A 22,050-nucleotide genomic window follows, 5' to 3' on the forward strand; every position below is an offset into this window, starting at 1 on the left:
AATTTCACCAGTTGATTTGAATAGCTCTATTTGAATAGAATTAATCAGTCTAGAATAATACGGGTGATTTTGTAGGGAAGTGAATCTGCATAGAAAATAATCATTTATGAGCATAGAAAAATACAATAGAAGAAAGATACAATTGAAATGAGCTTTGTTTTTCAGGTAAATCTAACAGTATTCAGGTACAGAAATTGAATAACAGTCTTCAATGTATAAATAAAATATAACTAATATAATTGATTACCGTAATTAATACAATTTATTTTTGTTAAAGCTACAAAAGTCATTTTCTCTTTCTTTTTTGTTGTTTGATCACCATTGGTATCACAAACAGCTGCGGGTACATTAAGCTGCTGTCCCTTTAAGACGAATGCCCAGACCTAATATAAATGACACGCATCTGTTTTCTTTCTCAATTGTTTACAGCACACAACCGACTGTGTTTACGAGGATACTCGCAGAGACAGACATTTTAACCTAATTTTACGTGCACGTGTCCGTTTAAGCTTGGAAAAAAGAGAAAGGGAACTGAATTCGGTGTTCACATGCTGTCTGCGTTGCTTTGTGTGTGCGCAAAGAAAATGGCACGCAAGTCCTCTTGCGCTTGATGCCTGACTCGACTTAAAAAAACTTGTACATTATAAACTTTTACTCTATGATGGTTAAATTTAGCAAATAATCCAAGGCTATCCATCAATCCATGACTATCGCGGATGCGCACATCGCAATATCGATGCTGAATCGATACATTGTGTAGCCCTAGTATGAATGTGTTTAGTATGAATGGAATCTGGACGTACTACATCCGCCATGTTGTCATTATTATATGACCTACAAGCGTCAGTTACGTCGCTTCACTGCCATTCATAAAACCTCTTCCTTGGTCTCATGGGATAGTAAAGTGTCCAGCGTATGCGCACTTCAGTATCTTGCCAGAAGTTTTAGGTTATCCGGCAACTTTTTCGCAGACTGTTTTTCAAATACTATGTATTCAGACATACTGCTCTGAACGTACAGTTTTTCGCATTCTATATATTTAATTATATTGTAGTTAATTTATTGGGTCCGATTCCACCTTTGTCGAGTCCGAGTCAAATCCAAGTCCTTAACAATCGAGTCCAAGTCCGAGTCTAAAGAGGACCAAGTCGGACTTGAGTCCGAGTCCTTAACGTCCGAGTCGAGTCCGGCCGAGTCCACAAAGATTTAAATAATTTGAAATTGACCTTTAACAAAGACCCGCCCCTCTTAGTTACTGTTGCTACGTCCGACAAGCCATTCCGCACTCACGCCACACATCATGTTCTCACACAGTGAAAAATATATTGCAGAGAAAAGAGGACACTGACAATGCGCCAACAGACAAGACAGAGCAGGTTACTTTTGGTGTGAAAAAAAGTCTTTCAAACATGACTGACACTTTAATATGTAGCGCCTCAGTTCAAGCAGCACGTGAACTGATAATCTCTTCTAGTTATAGCACAAATTAAACATGAATGAACATCAAAACTGCAAAAAGAAATCAATACACCATTTTTCAAGTTCAAGTCCACTAATCTACTAACTGGTTTGGTTTGTTTGTTGGACAAAAATGGCGGATATCTGCATTATGATTGGTCAGGTCGACTCTCAATCAAATTCCGGTGAAAGGTCTCAACACTGAGCTCTTAAATTAATATTTTAACCCTTACAAAATGATTGCAGTGTATAGCTGCAGTCATACGTTTACCTATTATACATCTTTCAGAATCTGCAAGGTAATGCTGAAGAATGCAACACGATGCATTAAGAGCTAGGGGCAAACTTTTGAGCAAGGTGATGTTTAAATTTGATGGTGATGTTTAAATTTTCTTATTTTTTTACATGCTAATATCTTATTTAGCCTCTGAAGGGCAGGACTAAATTAATTAATTAACTTTTAAACAAAATAAGAACAATTTACACGAACGCTAAAGTTCAAAAGTTGAACCCCCTGGCTCTTAACGGATGCTTCCTTCTTGAGCATCACTAAATGTCTGCAGCGTTTGTAATAGTTGTGTACGAGTCCCTCAGTTGTCACCAGTGTGAAAAAATGGATCTCACAATCATAGTCACTGCTATTAAGGAGTCAAATATGCAGAAGGTGCTGGAAAAGCAAAGAATGTGCAGGAACTGGGGGATTTTTTTCTAAAGACCATTGGGCAGTTTAACTGTTCGGGACAAACAAGGGACTCATGAACAACCATTACAAAAAACAACAAACAAAAAAAACAGTTGTGGATCATTCAGGTAATGACACACAATATTAAAAATCAAGCCTATGTAATTTGTCTTGTATTTTGTATTTGTATTTTGTCTTGTGGACTAGGCTATTGAACATCTGTTATGTGAAAAAGCTTTTTCAGGGCAGTACTAAATAGAATCAATGTTTTTATGATCCTTCTTATTAAAAAAATAAATAAAAATAACTATTTCTATAACGTTCTGTTACATTCTGCAAGGTGTTTTGTAAACATGACTAAAGTGTAAATGTAACAAAAATCATAACATTATTAGAAGCCATATTGTTGCTATGGTTACTATGTCAATCATCGCAATTTCATGTCTCACAGGACTCAAATTTAGCGGATTCACTCCCACATTTAAATGCAGTTATCACTTACAGTGTGAACGTAACCACTGGTCCTCTAGAAGCATGAAAAACAAAACTATTATTTAGATCGTCAATAGGGCTCCCCTTTAAGCCATCACTTACTTACTGCGTTCTGCACTTTCACTAAAACTCTCGTCAGAAACACTGAAGTTGTCTGCACAAACCACATTTTTTCACAAACAACACATAAACGTCATTATCTCAGAACTACAAACGTTTACATACATGCTGCTGACATATTATTGTAACAGAGTTTGTGCTGAATACAGTGTAATCAGACTTTAGCCATGAAAATGTCACAAGTAACAGAAATAAGCACAAATGTCAGAGCATGTCAGAACACCTACAGGGCCCAGAAAACATCCCATCTTGTATGCCGCCAAGAGAAATCTGGTTACCGTACACACGCAACATCTAACAGCTGGTGCATGAGACAGTTTGAGTAAAAATTGATGAAACGGCTGTGCTTCAGCAACAACAACATCATACCTTGTTTCTTTAAAACAGCTAAAAAACAATGTTATTTGCATATCGAGCGGAATCAAAGCAACCTCGGCATCCGTTTTCAGGCCTTGGTAGCACTTTATTTTAGAGTCCTTTTCCTCTTGTACTATGTACTTATTACATAAACTAATTATTATGTTATAATAGTAATTACAATAACTGGGTACTAACTAGGTACTAACCATGAACCTACCCCTAAACCTAACCTTAACCCATGCAGTTACCTTATATTACCCAGTACTTTCTAAAGTAAGTAGACTGTAAGAACATGTAAGTGCATGTAATGTAAAATAAAAGTGCAAAAAGTGCAAACCAGGCCTTCCCGCTCTCTAACGTCTCTCCAGTATGCAAAAGCTTCTCAATTATTAACAAGCTCTTGACTGATCATAACCTTTTAACAAGAGTCCTCTCTTTTTTCAGATTAACAGATTTAAACTAGTTAATATATTGATCATAAATGTATGAAAATATATTTTTATTCCATGAGGGTTATAACCAGAGTACTCCTTTTTTTTCAGATTAGCAGCCTGTAATCTAACTGATCAGCACTGTGAATTTGTGGCTTCAGTTCTACAATCATCAAACTCCCTGAGAGAGCTGGACCTGAGTAACAATGACCTGCAGGATTCAGGACAGAAGCTACTTTGTGCTGGACTGAAGAGTCCAAACTGTCAACTCAACAAACTGAGGTTTGAGTTTGACTTTCATTCATTAATTAATGTTAATAATAATGTCTGCTTTATATAAATGTACACTACGGGGGGCTGTTGAATGCATGAATCTGATTGGTTGATGAATAGGGGTGGTTGAAAAAAATCAAACCTAGAGTTTTGAACTCAACAATTTGTTTTGACCAATTAGACTTTACATGTTTTCAGCATTGCACCCTTAAGTAATTAACTTTACACACAAACTCAACTCATTACTTTGTGTGGCAGAAACAACTCAACTGAGTGAAAGTAACTCAGGTGAATACACATTAGTGTAACATAGTAAATATAGTTTATATATTGTATATACTATATTGTAGTTTATTAACGCAATATATTATTTCATATATTTTTCAATATATTTGAAGTAGTTAATATATTGGTCATACATGTATGAAAATATATTTTTATTCCATGAGGGTTATAACCAGAGTACTCCTTTTTTTTCTTCAGATTAGCAGCCTGTAATCTAACTGATCAGCACTGTGAAGTTGTGACTTCAGTTCTACAATCATCAAACTCACCCCTGAGAGAGCTGGACCTGAGTAACAATGACCTGCAGGATTCAGGAGTGAATCTGCTCTCTGCTGGACTGAAGAATCCAAACTGTCAACTCAACATTTTGAGGTACTTAGAAGTTTTATGTATATAGCGCCTTTCTGTAGCTCAAGGTCGCTGTACATTGTACATTACAATACATTTACACATCCACACTGCAAACCCATTAGGATACATATAGCCACATTATCCAAAGTACGTGTTAAACAGATATGTTTTTTAGCTGAGTCTTGAAGGTAGCCATAGATGAGATATAACGAAGTGTAAGGGGTAGTGAATTCCATAATTTAGGAGCATTAACACTAAATGATCTTCCACCTACAGTGGACAAAAAAAAAAAAAGTTCAGCTGATCTAAGTGATCATACTGTAATTCACATTATAAAGATTGAAGAATATATATCATTCATCTTTTTAAAATGCATCAGAACAGTACACTCATCACCATTTAAATAATCACCGGGCAGGGTGGTAGGAGTAAAGTAGATCAGATGGATATGGAGGTGCAAGACCATTTAATGCCTTAAATGGTAGAAGTAATATCTTAAAGTGAATACGTAATGCCACGGGTATCCAGTGTTGAGCAGAGCAGTAACGTGAGCAGAATGTCTGGTCGATGTGAGAACATACTGTAATCGATTGATGCATGAATTAAGGTGTCAGCATCAGATAGAGAAGTTCAAAGATGTGCAATATTACGAAAATGGAAAAAAGAGTTTTTAACAACAGAAGAAATATGAGAGCAAAAAGAGCTGAGTCAAATACAACACCAATGTTACAGATGGATGAAGGCTTAAAGGGATAGTTCAGGATTTTAGACATGAATCTCTATAGCTTCCCCATAAGCAGTGTGGTGCATTGACCATGACTTACCCCCGACAGCGTCCTGTGAGCCGAGCTCCGGTCCAGTTTTGGTCAAGATGAAATTAGTCCGGCAAGATTGCTGGGGTCACGGCAATAAAGCTTTTTTCTTCTCAAATCAATATGTGTTCAAAAGAGTGTGTGTATGAGAGAGTGTGAATGTGTGTGTGTGAGAGAGAGAGAGAGAGAGAGAGATAGAGTGTGTGAGAGAGAGTGAGGGAGTATGTGTGAGAGAGTGAGTGAGTGTGTTTTGACATTGACAATTTCGTTCAAATGTAAAAGTTTATTAGCATTAATGACACAGACAACTGTAGGAATATTAGGTGTGTGCTATTCCTTTAAGACCGAATGCATGGACTGAAAAAAACTGAAAAACAGCTGGTTTCTTTCTAGACTGTTCACTTGTGACATAACCGACAGAATACTTGCAGAGACAGGTATTTAGACGGGTATTTTGACATCATTTTTTGTCCGTTCAAAGGCAAGGAAACATGTAAGAGGAATCAATTTGGTGTTCGAGCGTTATCTGAAACGCGCCTCTCTCTCTCTCTCTCTCTGCATGCGCACACTTCGTGTGCGAGTCGCGAGTCCCGATTTTCGCCTCTTCTTCCACATTTAAAATTGGTTGAATGTGTGAACTGGCAAGACAAAACACGTTCAAATTATAAACTTACTCTATGATGGTAAAATTTTAGCAGTTAATCCACAAATCACATGCATGCCGAACCGTGGAGCCTGGTCCGTACGGATCATGGATAAACTGTGATCCGTTCCACCCCTAAAATTAACAGTTTCCTTTTACCTCTTGTAGAAGAATTGCTGGATCATCCTGCTGAAAAGACAACCAGTGTGATGTTATATGTTGAAGTTGGTCTTGGCACCAGCATGCCTTTTAATTAGTTCTCCTTTTTTTCAGTTTGGCAGACTGTAATCTCACAGATCAGGACTGTGAAATTGTGTCTTCAGCTCTACAATCATCAAACTCCCCCCTGAGAGAGCTGGACCTGAGTAACAATGACCTGCAGGATTCAGTGAAGCTGCTCTGTATTGGACTGAAGAGTTCACACTGTCAACTCAATGTACTGAGGTTTGTGTTTCACATTTATTAATTACAGTTTCTCAATTGTTGATATATTTAATTGGAACAATTACTAATACTTAAAAACTCTAATGTACCAAATCCTTAAACCAAGGCTGCAAAATTGGCACTACATTTCCTGCTTTACACTCAGTTTTCAGTTGTATATCATATAAAAAACCACACAGTTCTCTACATGAAGTACAACATTTAAAATTACTATAAAATCTCTTTAGTCTCTTTGGAAAGCAACTTATTTCAAAATGCCAAGCTCTTTACACCAATAGTAATACCCACTCCTCACAGCTGTAAACAGTAGTTGTCGAATTGTTCACTTAGAAATCAGAGCTTTAGCACAGTTAAAGGACAAAGATGACCTTTTGCCATTTTGAATGAAAAAAGTGAAGCAAGAGTTAAGTGAAGGAATGAGGGTAAGAGGCGGATGAAGACAAGAGTAATAATAATGTATGTACATATTCAACTCATATAATTATAACAAGCAGACAATTGTATGTATTGTCCTGTGTATAGATATTTTCCTTCACCTGTAGTTAGTTACAGTATGCTGATTTATGAAAGATTTATGATCATAAGCTAATGAAAATGAATGAATAAGATGAAAACAGAGTGATAATGTGGCCATTATCGATGATCCATCATTATTTCATCCACAAGTTGTAATCATTACCTTTATTCAAGATAGCTGTGAGCATCAAAACATGATCTAATCCTTTAAGCCCCTGAAATACTCACGAGTCACAGCAAAGTTCTTTTCCGTTCTTCATTTAGGGGTAAAAAGAAGTTTGAAATACATGTCCAGCAATACTGTTAGCCAACATCCTGGCGCTGCCCACACTGCTGAGAGTGGTGTTTAGATGAATATGTAAATATGTGCTGCTTACTTTCCTCTCAATAACAAAATAATCATACAACAAAAATGACAGCAGTGCAACTGTAGTTAAAGCATTTGGTCACAGTGATGTGGATGTTTGCACAAGCTTTGCAGTTCGGCACTCCAGTAAAGTCATATCACGTCACGTTAATTTATATATCTCTTTAGAATCACATATCACGTCACGTTAATTTATATATCTCTTTAGAATCAGAATCAGAAAGAGCTTTATTGCCAAGTATGTTTACACACGCAAGGAATTGTCTTGGTGACAGGAGCTTCCAGTGCAGAAGGGAAGTACAGACATACATAGGAATTACAAAAAAAGAAAAATAACAGATAGATAGAAAAATAAAAATGATAGATCCTACACTTATCCTATGGCACACTTATCCTACAAGCTGTCATCATCACTTTCCTCCTGACTGCTCACTCACTATCTTCTTTTCTCCCGAAATAGTAGATAACATAGTAGATAATGATGTATGCCTGCTTCTTTCTCCCTGGTTAAGCCTGCGATTTGCTGTTTGCATCCACAAGTGGCCCAAAAACAGCTTGGTTTGGGTCAAAAGTCTCTGTTGTCATCTTAGACAAGTGAATGTAATATATTTCTGTCAAGTTAAACCAAACTTTTATTTTGACTGGTTGTTTCTGTGTGTTTATGATATGACGATAGTTTTTCTCAAATGAAACGGTAAAATGCTCATGAAGTGACTCTGAGCGGCTCTGGAGATGAAGTTCATGCATTCATGTCCTCATATAGAGAGACGGCAAAAGCTGAAAACACCGCAAGCACCACATGTGCTTCAGCGTGTGTGTGTGTGTGTGGTAAATAAAACTTCTGTCGTTCATTCACACAGAGACACGCAGAACATGCAGGATTCTGTGCAGGTCTTTTTGCATTTTAATATTCACAGACACTAGTCTATATCATGATTTGATTTAAGTATACTGACCTGCTTTTTATTTATTCATCAAAAATTTTACAAATTCTGTGAAATTTCGCATTATACAGTAAATTCCATTTTTATGAATAGTTCCACCATTCTGTCTGCGTTTTCTTTATTGCAGAAATCATAGGGCCCTAGAAAAAAGCCAACTAGAAAGACATTTAACAACTAATAAAAAATGAACACACTTATTATCATGATTAATATCTTTCCAGAGATGGAGAAAATCCTACTTCAGTAATTAAATGTGTCCGTGTCCCCAAACATGCCAAAAATGTTGGTACTCAAAAGCACTTCCTTCCACATTTCCTGCTGTGCATCGTTTATTTTGACCACAAACAAATGCGATCAGTCTGTGGCACTGCTGAGGCATTATTGAAGCCCAGGTTGTTTTGATAGCAGCTTTCAGCTTATGAGTGAGTGGTGTGATCCCATGACTGTGATTGAGAGTACTGAACTAGACATTGAGATACCCTGTATTTATACTGTATGAATGGTAATTTAATCACATTTGAAATTTAATATTTTAATATTTTGAGATAAAAGGGTTTTTATTTTATTTTTTGAGCTGTAGTCTGTAGTTATTGACATTTACATAAACAAAGGTTTGAAACATTTTGGTTTACATGCTATTAGTCTAGAATATATTACATTTTCACTTTCTTAAAAAACTGATGAAAAATATTGCACTTTTTCACATTTTTTGAGACGCACCTGTACATATATATATTAGGGCTGCTTGACTATGGCAAAAATCATAATCCTGAATATTTTGGTCAATATTGAAATCACAATTATTTAACACGATTATTGGTGGGTAATATGATTAAAGTCTTATTTTAAGATATGAGTAATTTTAACTCTCTGGGCCCTGGATGTGTTTTGACATGCCCTGACATTTGTGCTTATTTCTGTTACTTATAACATTTTCATGGCTAAAGTCTGATTACACTGTATTCAGCACAAACTCTGCTACAATAAAATGTGAGCAGCATGTTTGTAAAAGTGTGTAGTTTTCAGAAAATGACGTTTGTGTGTGGTTTGTGAAAACAAAAAATGTAAGACCCTGAAATAAGGCCTTAATAGCCCTATCAGTTGAATGGGAGATTAAAAGAATGGCTTTTTTTTTTTTTTGGAACAGCACAATCCAAATATACATAACAAAGGACAAAAAGGCACATTGAGCACACTGATCTCAAAAGAGAGACTTGAACAGTCACACACCTTTTTTGAATGATTTGTTTCTCATTTGTCCCCTGTTTAGGTTGGCACGCTGTAAGCTCACCAATCAGTGCTGTGAAATTGTGTCTTCAGTTCTACAGTCATCAAACTCCTCCCTGAGAGAGCTGGACCTGAGTAACAATGATCTGCAGGATTCAGGAGTGAATCTGCTCTGTGCTGGACTGAAGAGTCTAAACTGTCAACTCAGCATACTGAGGTATTTGAGGGTCTGTGAAAAATAACCACACAAGGACATATCCTGGCAAACTTATTCTGAAATGCTTTATTTTTTCACATCAATCTATACTCCAAATGCCATTATGCATATGTAATTAAATGCCTTTCTGTTTGGAGTTTGCATTTTCTCTCTGTGTTGGTGTGGGTTTCCTTCTTGCACTCCGGTTTTCCCCCACAATACAATAAGTGAATTGGAGACAGTAAATTGCCCATAGGTGTGAATATATGTGTCTGTGTGTGAGCCCTGTGGTGGACTGGCCATCTCTCCAGGGTGTCACTTGTCTGTGGCCTTAGACGGTCCCCATCCAACCTCACAGAGCATGAGAGGACCTGCAAAAAAGAATGGGAGAAAATACACATCATACCCAAAAAGACTGTAATCTGCACCAGATTAGGTGCTTTAAACAAGTACTGAGTTAAGGCTCTGTGTACTTAAGCAAAGTAAATATTTCAGTATCACAAATCTGTTTATTTTTAAATTTTTTTTTTTGGTCATTATATAGTGTAGATTGATGTCGAAAAAAATAACCTAAAACACTACAGGCAGCATAAGGTTGCAAACATTTTTATAAATAAATATTTTAATCATATTAATAATAATAAATATTTTTCCAAGTTGGCGGCAATGGCTCTACGATCTATTTAGGCTTACAATGCTTTAAGTTAAATTGTTTTACTTTAGCTCATTTTAATTAATTAAACTGAACAAGAGGCAAAAAAAATTTTTTTGAGTGTATGTTTGTTGTATAATGTCAGTTGTGATTTTCACTTTGATGCAACATAATGTGTATAATAACCCCAAATCACAATTTCTCATTGAAGCAAAATCTGCTGATTACAAGGAGCAGGCAAAGTCAAGTCAAGTCACTTGAGGGACATATCGTGGCAAACTTATTCTGAAATGCTTTATTTTTTCACATCAATCTATACTCCAAATGCCAAATACTCCAAATAAAAGCAAACAAAACCTTTTTTCCTTCTTTGTCATTCAGAGCAGATTTCCTGTTGCAGAAACGAGTCATGACTATACTGCCCTCTATAGGTCTGGTGCAGTCATAGTGCACATGTGTCGAATGTGCACATCCTGAACTTTATTGGAAATTGTATATTGGGTCAATGTAACTCAGTTAAGTTAAAACAGCATTCCTTTGTTTTGTTAAATAAACTTGATTGAATTAGGTTACAACAACAAAATTAGAATTTATTGGTAGAATCAGTTAGAAATACCTCCTTAAAGCAACAACTGCACTTTCATGTTTATGTAAAAAAAAAAAAAGCATATTTTCTAATGTAAAAATAAATAACTCATCATAAATGATATCCTCAAATGTGTCAAGTCCCTCATAATGAAACGGAAACCACAGTTTTTTTTCTGAGGTAAATTCTTCCAGGATTATTTCTCACCGCATTCCAAATTTTAGAGTTAATGTGGACATGTGAATCTACTGTTGTATAAACCCTGTTACTACCAACTGACGTATTTGCACAGGTTCACTGTTGATGTATTTCTATGTATGTGTAAAAGAGAACTAAGAAAAAAGTAGTGGTGACTGAAATTATTGATTTAAATAAAAACATTTTTTTAAGAGAACGATTTCCATTGAAGTATATCGGGGTCTTTACATTCATGTTCTTTGCAGACCTTTCTCAAAAACATCAGACAATGCATACAGTGCTCTAAAACACCAGTCTGTATTAATATTGTTTTTGTAATGATTTGTTTCTTATTTCTCCCCTGTTTAGGTTGGCACACTGTAAGCTCACCAATCAGTGCTGTGAAATTGTGTCTTCAGTTCTACAGTCATCAAACTCGTCCCTGAGAGAGCTGGACCTTAGTAAGAATGACCTGCAGGATTCAGGAGTGAAGCTGCTCTGTACTGGAACTAAACAACTCAACATACTGAGGTATTTGGGGGTCTGTGAAAAATAACCACACAAGGACATATCCTGGCAAACTTATTCTGAAATGCTTTATTTTTTCACATCAATCTATACTCCAAATGCCATTATGCATATGTAATTAAATGCCTTTCTGTTTGGAGTTTGCATTTTCTCTCTGTGTTGGTGTGGGTTTCCTTCTTGCACTCCGGTTTTCCCCCACAATACAGTAAGTGAATTGGAGACAGTAAATTGCCCATAGGTGTGAATATATGTGTCTGTGTGTGAGCCCTGTGGTGGACTGGCCATCTGTCCAGGGTGTCCCTTGTCTGTGGCCTGAGACGGTCCCCATCCAACCTCACAGAGCATGAGAGGACCTGCAAAGAAGAATGGGAGAAAATCCACATCATACCCAAAAAGACTTTAAACTGTAATCTGCACCAGATTAGGTGCTTTAAATAAGTACTTAGTTAAGGCTCTGTGTACTTAAGCAAAGTAAATATTTCAGTATCACAAATCTGTTTATTTTTTATTTTTAATTTTTTGGTCATTATATAGTGTAGATTGATGTCGAAAAAATAACCTAAAACACTACAGGCAGCATAAGGTTGCAAACATTTTTATAAATAAATAAATATTTTAATCATATTAATAATTAATAATAATAAATATTTTTCCAAGTTGGCGGCAATGGCTCTACGATCTATTTAGGCTTACAATGCTTTAAGTTAAATTGTTTTACTTTAGCTCATTTTAATTAAACTGAACAAGAGGCAAAACAATTTTTTTTGAGTGTATGTTTGTTGTATAATGTCAGTTGTGATTTTCACTTTGATGCAACATAATGTGTATAATAACCCCAAATCACAATTTCTCATTGAAGCAAAATCTGCTGATTACAAGGAGCAGGTCAAGTCAAGTCACTTGAGGGACATATCGTGGCAAACTTATTCTGAAATGCTTTATTTTTTTCACATCAATCTATACTCCAAATGCCAAATACTCCAAAGAAAAGCAAACAAAACCTTTTTTCCTTCTTTGTCATTCAGAGCAGATTTCCTGTTGCAGAAACGAGTCATGACTATACTGCCCTCTATAGGTCTGGTGCAGTCATAGTGCACATGTGTCGAATGTGCCCATCCTGAACTTTATTGGAAATTGTATATTGGGTCAATGTAACTCAGTTACATTAGTTAAAACAGCATTCCCTTGTTTTATGTTAAATAAACCTGATTGAATTAGGTTACAACAACAAAATTACAATGTATAGGTAGAATCAGTTAGAAATACCTCCTTAAAGCAACAACTACCCTTTTCTTTTTTATGGTGCATGTTTATGTAAAAAAAAAATAGCATATTTTCTAATGTAAAAATAAATAACTTGCTCATCATAAATGATATCCTCAAACGTATCAAGTCCCTCATAATGAAACGGACACCACAGTTTTGCTCTTTTTCTGAGGTAAATTCTTCCAGGATTATTTCTCACCGCATTCCAAATTTTAGAGTTAATGTGGACATGTGAATCTACTGTTGCTGAAACCCTGTTACTACCAACTGACGTATTTGCACAGGTTCACTGTTGATGTATTTCTATGTATGTGTGAAAGAGAACTAAGAAAAAAGTAGTGGTGACTTAAATTTTTATTGATTTAAATAAATATTTTTTTAAGAGAACGATTTCCATTGAAGTATATCGGGGCCTTTACATTCATGTTCTTTGCAGACCTTTCTCAAAAACATCAGACAATGCATACAGTGCTCTAAAACACCAGTCTGTATTAATACTATTGTTTTTGTAATGATTTGTTTCTTATTTGTCCCCTGTTTAGGTTGGCACGCTGTAAGCTCACCGATCAGTGCTGTGAAATTGTGTCTTCAGTTCTACAGTCATCAAACTCCTCTCTGAGAGAGCTGGACCTGAGTAAGAATGACCTGCAGGATTCAGGAGTGAATCTGCTCTGTGCTGGACTGAAGAGTCTAAACTGTCTACTCAACATACTGAGGTATTTGAGGGTCTGTGAAAAATAACCACACAAGGACATATCCTGGCAAACTTATTGTGAAATTATTCTTATTCCAGAATTATTTCTCACTGCATCCCAAAATTAAAGTAAATGAATATGATCATTCTGATGAAATGTGATGCGTTTGAGTTGATGTGGGTGTTGACTCTGTTTGCATGAATTGCCTCAGATCATTACCATATGAATACCGTGCGCTTTCTGTTAGCATGTTCACATTTGCTGGAAGCTGACACGAGAGACAGTTACATCTCTCTCTCTTATACAGATTATATAAACAGAGAATATTTGTTTTCATTTTGAATAGGATCATTTAAAAGTAGACACTTATATGTATCTACAGATATATTACTCTTGTCTGTGTGACAAATATTAGCAGAATTTTGTTTTCCTTTTTTGATGCACTGCAGAAAAAAAGTTCACAGAGACGGCAGAAAACATCCTGTTTGTTTTGTGTTGATTGCAAGTGGACACAACTGAAAGTAAACTTTTTACAGTTTCGAATGATGTATTGCTGTATAACCATATTACCATAAATTACATAAATTAGTATTGTATTATGTGAAAAAATCTATCAAAAGGTACAGGTATGTCTGTCGACCCCAGAGGGTTAATTCTTTTAGATTTTATGGGTAAAAATAGAGTTTTTTATTTTGAAATTATAACTTACAATTAGATCCTTTAGATAATTTGTATCTGATAATTTGCACATTTTACAACACTGTGATTTAATTAAAATCAGTCGGATGCCACCAGTAGATGAAGCACACTAACATGGACCCTTACTGTTGTTGTAGATTATCTCAGTGTTTGGTGACAGAGGAAGGTTGTGCTGCTCTGGCTTCAGCTCTGAGTTCAAACCCTTCACACCTGAGAGAGCTGGATCTGAGCTACAATCACCCAGGAGAATCAGGACTGAAGCTGCTCTCTGATACTCTCAACCATCTGGACAAACTCAAGTATGTTAAGTAGGGGTGTAACGATTCGTTTTAACAACGATTCGATTCGATTCGCGATTCATGGTTGTCGATACGATTCAAGGACGATATTGGTTAATTTAGAACGATACGATCCGATCCGATTCATTGACTTGAAATCGATTCAGTGACTTTTTAGCCAAAAATTCTTGTAAGGTAATCAGGTATCAATTAATTATGGATATAAACAAACAAGTAAAACACAAATTAATGTCAAATGCATTCACATTTTATTTTAATAGGTAGGACTGAACGATTATGACTAGAGCCCGACCGATATGGATTTTTGGGCGCCGATGCCGATACCAATTAAAAAAAAGCCAGATACCGATATATCGGCCGATATTATTTATGTGTATATTATAATACAGTAGCAATATTATTTATGTGTATTATAGTACAGTAAGTTTGGACACACTTTACAATTGGTGTGTACAAACTTTTGATGGGTACTAGAGCCCGACCGATAAAGGATTTTGAAGGCCGATACCGGTACAAATATTTGTTGGTTTTAATTATTTTATTTATTTTTCAGAAACGCGCAACAAAACATTAACAAATTTCCCTAACATTAGTTATTTGTAGTTATTTATGAGTTTTAACTAAAATAATATGATAATGCATTTTAAAAAGAAACTTGTTTCTTTTATTGTCACAACAGAACAGAGGAACATCAAAATATATTAAAGTTCTGATAAATAAAATGTATAAAAATACAAACTTAAGATTTTTTTTTTAAGACTAAACGTTTAGTCCTTTGAACAAAAACAACAATTTCACATTCAAATTGACAACAAATTCAAATTGTCATAATTTACTCTCTCAAGTTGTTTTTTTGTTTGTAACAAAACAGTTGATGTACCCCAGTGACTTCCATAGTATATTTTTCTCCTTTGGAAGTCAATGGGGACCAGCTACTGTTTGGTTACCCACATTCTTCAAACTATTAATATTAGAAAAATATTAGAAGGAAATTAATACAGTTGGAACAACATTAGAGTGCCTGTAAATAATGAGATCATTTTTATTATTGGGTGAACTATCCCTTTAAGGACAAGCGGCAATGTGTTTACAATTGCTACTGTCTCTTTAAGAGCTGAGCACGACACGTCTAATGTACACGCATTTGACAAGCAGATTTTCTCTCAATTTTTGCCTTTACTTTAGACAACCGACTTTGTTTATGTAAATCTTGTGTGTATTTAACAGTATTAGCACAATAATACTCGAAAGATAACTTACTCCAGTATCCAGGCGCTGGTAGAAAGGCTTTTAGTGCATGTGAGCTTCACATGTACGCCCTGAGAAACGCACACGTTAGAACAGCACATCAGCATTTAAAATTAAATGTTTAACCGACAAAGCATTAAAGCACATGCACATTATGAACTTTTGTGAACTGCAGTGTTAACATTTTATGTGAATATAGCCTACGTTGTTCCGCTTCACTCTCGGCTTATTTAACCGCAGCAAAACTGGACATGATAGTCACGAATTTTGTCATCCTTATTTGAGTTAAGAGAACTGATAGGGATGTTCTTTTAATTGTTATTCAAGCAATGTATGTCTCGTGAGTCGTGACCAACTCACCATGAACACACTTCACCGCTGATCTCACTCGCGGTTCTCTCTGGCCGACTCGGGCTGGATCAGCAGGTTGCAGAATGTGTGGCGCGTTATACACGAGTGTTGCCAACAGGGACGGTGTAGAGTGCCCTCTGGTGGACAAACTATACAACACCAACACTCATAACATGGTTGAAGGGTGTTTTGTCCGTTTTTATTTTATTTTTGAAATATTCATTTATCGGCCGTTATAAATGCCGATACCGATAGTTTTGAAAATGCCTAATATCGGCCGATAATATCGGCCTGCCGATATATCGGTCGGGCTCTAATTATGACAAAAATGATAATTGTTGATTATTCCCTTGAAATTGTAATTGTGATTATTAATTACGATTATCACAACATTGAATGATGTTTTGAATAGTTTGGCTATGGGACCCACATTTCCCCATGGTCATCAAGCCGCGACCCACCTTTTTAGGAATTTTATAGGCCTATTATAATACATTTGTTTACACAAAAATTGTTGACACACAAGTTCTGTCCCCCTTTACTTAACAAAAAAAAAAAAAAAAAAAAAAAAAGAATATGACAAATACTGCTAAACAGTAGGCACTGCGAGGTTAAGCTATTAAATAGCAGTCCCAAACTAGTTTGTGTTAATACAATCTTGGTATGAGCCACCACAGTCATATAAAAATATACAAAATAACCAGTATGTGGCATTTCGTTATGGAAACAAACAACAATTAGGCTACCATGGTGATACACAATACTTAGAACGGAAGAACTGGTAAAGAAACATGGAAACTGCTCCTGATAAATAGCAACACAAGACGTACCAATAACGCAATTTATTGGTATTTTACTTTTATTTCTTAACTTACTAATTTACGACGTTGCATTCTCGTATGACTTTAGTGAAGTGATACAGCGCGCGCCGGCGCATTTGCGCGTGCGATTGCGCGCTCCTGCAGTACAGCGGCTGAGAGGACAGGAAAATCTGTTTTTCTGAAGTGAGAGACTTTGCGCCACTTGACTGTTGTCTTCGCGCTGCTGCTGGCGCGTCACGCATGGCGACGACGACAAAGATAGGCAGACTGAATCGAGTCACGTTTAACGCCTTTATCATTAAAAGTGCAAAGAAAAAACATCCATATAAAGTCTGACGTGCTTAAATCCAATGCGCTATTTCCTAGTATCGATATAATCGATTCATTACCTTTTAAAACGATATTAGATCGATATATGTCGTCCGGAAGGCCAACTTGCCGAGCACAGATCGATCCAGTTGGATCGTAGGAATATAAATCGATACATCGATGTAGTTGATGAATCGTTACACCCCTAATGTTAAGTAATATAACAATAATCCTGTTTAGTGTGATTGGTTTTGTTTTTTTAAAGGGTTAGTTACCAAACAATAACTATTTTAGAACAAAAAATTCTTTCATTATTTTCTCACCCTCATATCATTCCAAACCTGTAAGACTTTCATTCATTTTCAGAACAGAAATGAAGACATTTTTAATAAAATCTGAGATATTTCTGTCCCTCCATTGACAATGCTACCACTTCAACGCTTCAAAAAGTTCATAAAGAGATTGTGAAACTGATCTATTTGAATTTAGTTTTATTCAGATATTCTGAAGAGACATCACTTTATATGATTGACAGATTTAATTGACTCTAAATTCATCTACGCACACATCAGTTATGTTAAACGGAAGCTTAGACATGCTTGCTTGATGTGTGAGAATGTGTGAGAGTTATTCTTGTGTTACGGAGCACGTTTGATCTTCTGCAAGAACCAATGAGGTCCATTCTCGTGTTATGCACACTGCTGTACGGGTTACGCACACGTACCCTTGCTGTAAAAAAAAGGCCTAATTCTGACAATTTCATACCATTTTCTATTAAAACAGTAATATACCGTAGAAAACAAAAATAGCCTACAGGAATATACTGTGAATCAACAGTGCTCAAAATCGACACGTTTTCCCAATCACACCCTATACCCTCAATCACTATTCCCTACATTAGTTAATTAATATAGTCCACTTGACAGAGTGAATAAAAGGAAGTGAGTGAATTCAGACACTGATGAACACCTGATAAGCAGAATCACTGAAGGACAGAGAAACAAGAACAGAAAAAAAGAGAAACACAAGAACTACAACTGACTTCCAGCCACAGAGTGTGAAAACAGTTTACAAACCAGTTTATGATTATTTCTTTCATACATGTACAAAAGTTCTTGTTGAGAATTAACAGATATTTAGTCGTTGATGTTTTATTGAATATAATCAAGTTTTTAGTCACCATGATGTAGATCAGTATTTGCTGGACATCTGATTCAGTGTTCTCTTCCTGTGTTTAAGCTTTGAATTTATGGGTAATTATTTGTTTTTTTTTTAAACATGTTACACAGCACGTTTGAGCTTCAACAAGAACCAGTGAGGTTCAAGAATATGTGAAATAAGCAATAGATCTAATGTTATAGAATTAAAATATTGTTTTAATGAAGTTGTATACATGTAGAGTGTGTACAGAATGTAGACATCTAAGTTTAGAACAAAGATGGAGAATAAATTGAAAGTGAGTGTGGAGAAACTGAGATAGCAAATAGCATAGTTCCTTTTCGTTCTTTGCTTAGGGGTAATAAGAAGTTTGAAATACCTTCTCAGTAGTAAACTGTTAGTGAACATCCCGACGCCACAGATGCTGCTGAGAGCGACATTTAGATGAATGTTAAAATGTGTTGCACATTTTTCTCTTAATAACAAACACAACAAAAACACAGTGATGAGAAATCAGCAGTAAAGAAAGCAGCTTTGCAATTCGGCACTCCTGTCAAGTCATGTCATGATTGTTTATACAGCACTTTATACAATAGATTGGTTTAAAACCACAAATATCATATAATATCTGTCAAAAAAAAAAGTCAAATTCTGACAGTATCATACCATTTTCCATTAAAACAGTAATCTACCGTAGAAAACAATGCATTCTTTGATATATTTGTCGTTTTCGAGAAAATAGCTTACAGGAATATACTATGAATAAACAGCGCTCAAAGTCAACACTCTGAGGCTGTGTTCAAAATCACACCCTATACCCTCATTCACTATTCCCTACATGATGAACACCTGATAAGCAGAATCACTGAAGGACAGAGAGACGAGAACAGAAAAAAGAGAAACACAAGAACTACAACTGACTTCCCGCCACACCGAGTATGAAACCATATACAAACCAGTTTAACATTATTCATGTCATACATGTACAAAAGTTGAGAATTAGTTGAGAATTAACAGATATTTAGTTTGTTTTATTGAATATAATAAAGTTTGTTGTCACCATGATGTAGATCAGTATTTGCTTTGGTCTCTTGGCCCTTGACTTTATAACATTATTTTCTCTCTGGCTGCTGTAACTGTGAGTTTATAAAACACATTTGTTATGGCAAGACAAAGTCAAGAGGAAGTTGATCAGGTGTTTTTGGCTGTTGTGATCAGAGTATGTGAGCGGAGCAGAGTGGAGAGAATTTGCGCTCCACGCTCAAAGCATTTCATAATTACTCCGCTCAAGCTCCGCTCTGGGTGTACAATTTCATGCTCCTCGCTCGCTCCCCACTCCGCCCTTAATACGTCTCGCTCCGTTTTCGCTCCACGATAAATTTTTATTCTTTTTTTTTTTGACACCAACCTCTGATCAGAAGATGCATGTACTGTAAAACGAATACGGAGTACTAAGAGAAGAACATCCACATACTTTATTGGAATTTTGAACAGCCCCAAAATTAGGCTATCCTTTAGCTCACTTTAAAACAAAGCAAAATAGGAATCACAAGGAATCTTTTGACGTTGTAATCACCTCCCCGCACTCGCGTTCTCCTTTGTCATACTGTAAAGGAGTTTTAACTAATGTGCTGATTAGGTGATTGTGCACGCCTCAGGGTGTCAATCAAAACACATCACAGGATTCAGAATCTTCTCATCTTTACTTTGCATTATATGTGTGGTCTGAAATAAACAAATGAATAACATTACAATAAGTAATTACAGTATTTATACATAATAATATACATATTCTACATCCAATACAGTTATCAGGGTTTGTACTGCACTACCGAAATTAACCACTAGATGTCGCATAAAGCGTATATAATGAGGATCGCGAATTCTCCGTGTCTCTGAGAAAACGCTGAGTAATCATCATATATATCGGCAGGGTTCAGAAATACGACAAATACTATAAACTTCACAGTGATTAAAGTATTCACAAGCAAGGAATAAAGCCAGTAAATAACTTGAATAACAAATTACTTTCTATATATTATATTTGTGGCAATCAGTACGAGGTGAATACTGTTGGACACTAAAGAGATAAACAACTCGATAATTTACATTAATCAAACTGTAACACGGCAGATAACTATACTAAAGAACACAAATAAGTAAGTAGACTTACATTTTATCATGAACGCACACACAGAAGGTAAACTCTGGAGGTTAAGATACAGGAATATACGAGGCGTGTTCTCCTCTTAAGTCTGCTTGCTAACTGTTCGGGAAGTTTCTAACTCGCCACCAAACGTCCTTTGCCGACGTCACCAATAAGTTTGTCGCTGATTGGTTCGATCTCCTTAACACATACCTTTTACAATACATTTATATTTTTTCCCCTTCTTCACGGTAATATTTCGGAAACGATCTTAAGAGAAAATGCAAAAGTAATAACTTTTATTCTGCGTTTAGACGACCGTTGTGGGAGGGAAATCTGCGTGCATATGGTGACGCAAAAGTGTGTGAAATTCAATGTAGTATGCACATTTAGTGGCAATGTGAAGCACTGATCGGTGCCTTCACTGTCTAGCAGACTTTTGCTTTTACCGTTTAGACGGAAACACGACGGTGGAGCATTTTTTAAGATTTCCACTCTGGAGGGTGGTTTCACTTTTTTGCGGTTTTAAGCCCCAAAAACGCTGTCGCCGTCTAAAGCTGCGTTCACACTACACGCGACCAAGCGACGCGATACCATTCATTTTCAATGGGGAGCGGGCGACTTCCGGCGACACGCGCGGTCGCGACCGTTGGCGACTGGATGGGGCGTGTCTGGCGACGCGACAAAGTTGAGAAATGTTTAACTTTATGCAAATGAAGAGCGACTTTCGCGAGCGACAACCAATAGGAGTGAAGTCAGTGGAGCACACGTGATCCGTCACTCTTCAGTGCAGCGTCTGACTGAGGCAAGATGAATGAGAAGTTTATTTTAGCAGTCAGAAACTGTCCAATAATTTATGATATGTCTCTGTGTACATACAGTAGTACTCGTCGTGCTGACTCCGAGCCCGAATGGTTTCGTGAACTCAGAAAGACCAGTATTTACCCATTTTCTGCAGTTAAATAGCCGCGATAGCACAGGGCACTCGCTGTTTCTCATTCATCTTTAATATTATGCATTTTATGTACTGATCCCATTTATATTTAGACTTTTCCTTCCAAAATGTTAGCTTGTAGCGGCAAGAAAACAGATTTGTTGTCTACAACACGTAACATCCGTGAATGTCACTCACAAACATTACCTAGGCAACCAGAAGTGAGAACGCCCACTAACGACCTCATCGCCAGCCACTGGCGACATGCAGCGATAAAGTCGCTTGTAGTGTGAACGGGGCTTAAACGAAAGCCACATCTGATAAAATATTTTTACGTTTTCACCCGCGAACGTTCTCGTGTAAACAGGCAGGGCCTTATATAATCGTCCATCATATAATGGAGTTGCACAGGTAGAAATCGCAAGGGGGGGCGGTAAAAATATAATTAAAAGCATGTGTAAAATTAATTACATGATATATACTTTATATAAATGTTTGTGAAAGTACTAGTAAAGTACTATGATTTTCTGATCTCATCCTGTGTATAAGCTTTGAATTAATGGCTATTTTATATTTGTCA

The 22,050-nt window shown here is 36.3% G+C and overlaps 1 pseudogene across 1 annotated transcript in view; it reads left to right on the top strand.

Annotated features, from left to right (window-relative positions):
* The window catches only part of LOC308688297 (NACHT, LRR and PYD domains-containing protein 3-like), a 49,457-nt pseudogene that overhangs the window by 22,843 nt on the left and 4,564 nt on the right, over positions 1–22,050 (top strand). The window contains exons 4-10 of the transcript XR_014032277.1: positions 3,655–3,825; positions 4,300–4,473; positions 6,181–6,351; positions 9,449–9,622; positions 11,386–11,547; positions 13,353–13,526; positions 14,342–14,503. The product of XR_014032277.1 is annotated as an NACHT, LRR and PYD domains-containing protein 3-like (transcript). The remainder of the gene's footprint in view (positions 1–3,654; positions 3,826–4,299; positions 4,474–6,180; positions 6,352–9,448; positions 9,623–11,385; positions 11,548–13,352; positions 13,527–14,341; positions 14,504–22,050) is intronic.

The sequence above is a fragment of the Scardinius erythrophthalmus genome (genome assembly GCF_964197995.2).
Source record: "Scardinius erythrophthalmus genome assembly, chromosome: 1".
NCBI lineage: Eukaryota > Metazoa > Chordata > Actinopteri > Cypriniformes > Leuciscidae > Scardinius > Scardinius erythrophthalmus.